This window comes from Prionailurus bengalensis, chromosome F2, assembly GCF_016509475.1.
Source record: "Prionailurus bengalensis isolate Pbe53 chromosome F2, Fcat_Pben_1.1_paternal_pri, whole genome shotgun sequence".
NCBI classification, from domain to species: Eukaryota; Metazoa; Chordata; class Mammalia; order Carnivora; family Felidae; genus Prionailurus; species Prionailurus bengalensis.
In genome coordinates this window covers 55,745,001-55,748,098 of record NC_057353.1, presented here as the reverse complement: position 1 = coordinate 55,748,098, position 3,098 = coordinate 55,745,001, and the positions used below count along the sequence as shown (strand labels likewise).

Below are 3,098 nucleotides of genomic sequence, written 5' to 3'. Positions count from 1 at the left end.
GATCTTGGCTCAGGTCATGATCTCACTGTTTGTGAGTTCGAGCCTTGCATGGGGCTCTGTGCTGGCAGTGCAGAGCCCGGTTAGGATTCTGTCTCTGACTCTCTCTCTCCCTTCCCCGCTTGCACTTTCTCTCTGTCTCAAAATAAATAAACTTTAAAAATACATATACACTTGAAATATGTGCAAATGACTATATATACTATATCTCAATAAAGTTGTAAGAAAGACAGTAAGGCTACTTTTATGCAAATTACCAAGTTCTAAAGTCACAGAGACAAATTAGTTTTCCAATATCACCATTCCATAAGTGGTATAACAGGTATTGAGTGCTGAATTCTGATTTCAAATCTCATTTTCATTCACTATTTCACAAAAGTTTGTTGAACACTTATTTTACTAAACCACTAATTCAAGCGCTGAGGATATACTTATTTAAAAAACAAGGAAAGAAAAAAGTTAGTCTACATAACAGCAGTTATGTAATAGACACTTTAAACTTTTTTTTTTCCTTTATTTTGTAATGACTGAAACAAAACAGAGCTACAACTGCAGCTTCTGGAAGAACCATTTGTTCTTGCAGGTCTTGTATATCTCCTTGAACTTGACCTTGGCCCCTCCTCAGGCTTTACATTTAAGAGCAGAGTTTCTGAACACATCCTTATTGCTGACAGTTTTGTCCAAGAGGATATCCACAGGGTGCCTTGTGGGCATGAGGTGATTGTAGTTATAAACTTTCACAAAAGATTCAATCTTTGACCTCTTCCTGCCTATGGTAGATATCACTTTGAAGGGATAGCAGTCAATTCCAGACACAAGAGCATGGCTATAGAGGTAGCTTGAGGTGGCAATCACGAATGTTCCTCACAAGGACTGCTTTGCCTTGGAAGTAGCTCTTTGCTGAGACCATCACCACCATCCCAGGTTTCACAAACTTGCCCTTGTTGACACCAGCCATCCAACCCTTATAATATATACTTCTGCACAAAGACAGACAATAAACAATATGCATATTACTTTTTTTAATGTTTTTTATTTATTTTTGAAACAGAGAGAGACAGAGCATGATCAAGGGAGGGGCAGAGAGAGGGGGAGGCACAGAATCTGAAGCGGGCTCCAGGCTCTGAGCTGTCAGCACAGAGCCCGATGCAGGGTTTGAATTCACGGAGTGTGAGATCATGACCTGAATTAAAGTCAGATGCTCAACTTAGTAAGCCACCCAGGCACCCCACAATATGCATATTAATTTAAATAAAGTATTATATAGTGATAAGTGCTGGGGGATAAACCAGGGAAAGTTAGAAAATGTGAACATATGATATTTAATTTGAATGGTCAAGAAAGGCTTTAAAAATTACCATTTTAGTAAAATTCTCAAATATAATTAAGAAGTCAGTCATGTCAATATCTATAAGAAGAGCATTCTAGAAAGAGGAGAAGAGTGAGGATAAAAACTCTAGCCATGGGGTTTTTTTTTTGGTTTTTTTTTTTTTTTTTGCTTGTTTGTTTTTGTTTCTGATGAGTTACAGAAATAGTAAGGAGGCCAATGTGTCTGGAGCAGAATAAGAAAGAGGGCGGGTGCAGATTATTCAGGGACCTAATAAAGCAGATAAGAAGGATGGATTGAAGCCTATAAAGTCTTCAGCTTTACCTTACAGTAGAGTATTTTGAGAAGAGAAACAGTATAATCTGATTTACATTTTACAAGGTTTGTAAATGTTATTTACACCAAAGGACTCTCTCTACTCAAACTTACCTCACTCTTGTAAATTATCACATTTGAATATTATGATCACGTGAATACATTTTGATCATGATGTCCTATAAATATCATAGAGGTAATGTTCTAAATATTATCATTGTCTGCTTTGTTTTTGGTAACATCTTAAAAAGATTAGCCTAGGGGCGCCTGGGTGGCGCAGTCGGTTAAGCGTCCGACTTCAGCCAGGTCACGATCTCGCGGTCCATGAGTTCGAGCCCCGCGTCAGGCTCTGGGCTGATGGCTCAGAGCCTGGAGCCAGTTTCCGATTCTGTGTCTCCCTCTCTCTCTGCCCCTCCCCCGTTCATGCTCTGCCTCTCTCTGTCCCAAAAATAAATAAACGTTGAAAAAAAAATTAAAAAAAAAAAAAGATTAGCCTATTTCCTAGTCCTGAAGTATTCTCTTGATGTAAATTTATTCATTAGGAATCATTTTCCCATTGTAAGGCATTGAAACTGAACTCAAACTGTCTTAAGAATAAAAGGGAGTGTGGCTTTATTGGACCATATAACAGAACTAGCTTCATGCTTGGATACAATAGTTCATAAGAAGGTATCAGTTCTTTATCTTTTCTGTAGATTTGTTTGCCTGTTTGTTGACTTTATTCTCTAAGAGATTCTATATACCTGGGGAAAATTACCCCCGTTTGCAACACCAAGAAGCATTCCAATGGCTTAATGAATCAGCAGCCTAAAATATCATATCTTTATCAGTGACTATACATCAAACACATTGAAATTTTCTCAGTGGACATATTTGGTTGGTATGGCCAATCCTGAGCGTAATACCGTGGCCAAGAAGCTAAGTTGTCTACTTGATTGACATGAGCTTAGCTGTATGGTCTGGAAAAATAGTTGTGATTTACAGCCACAAATCTAAGTCACATATCTTATTCTTATGGTATGTTAAGGGCATGCCACTGTGACTTTCAGCTATAGGAAATGAAGAAGTGTCAAGTAAAGAAAAACATGAGTTCTACATAAGAATATTAGAGCAATGATGTCAAAGAAACATGTAGGAAAGTGTAATAGGAGACTAACACTCTCAGTACTATAATCCAAAATGGACATGTCAGAGGAACCAATGGTAGGGTAAATTAAGAGGAATTCAGGGAACAAATGGTATAATGTTTTTTGTGATATAAAGCAGTCTTGCATATGGTTGTGTTACCACTTTAAATCTGCCAAAGTCTAACTCACTCGGCCTTCAGATATTTCACTGCATGTAAGAAGTATATTTGACTTCAGGTACATTAAAAAAAAATAAAGTATGTGTGTGCATATGTTTGTGTAAGTATACATGTATCCATAAACTAACGTAAGTTAATGTATGGTATGCATGT

The 3,098-nt window shown here is 37.4% G+C and overlaps 1 pseudogene; it reads right to left on the bottom strand.

The window, feature by feature from the left end:
• Positions 1-511: 511 nt before the first annotated feature.
• On the bottom strand, positions 512-955 carry LOC122495997 (annotated as a pseudogene).
• Between the last annotated feature and the right edge of the window lie 2,143 nt (positions 956-3,098).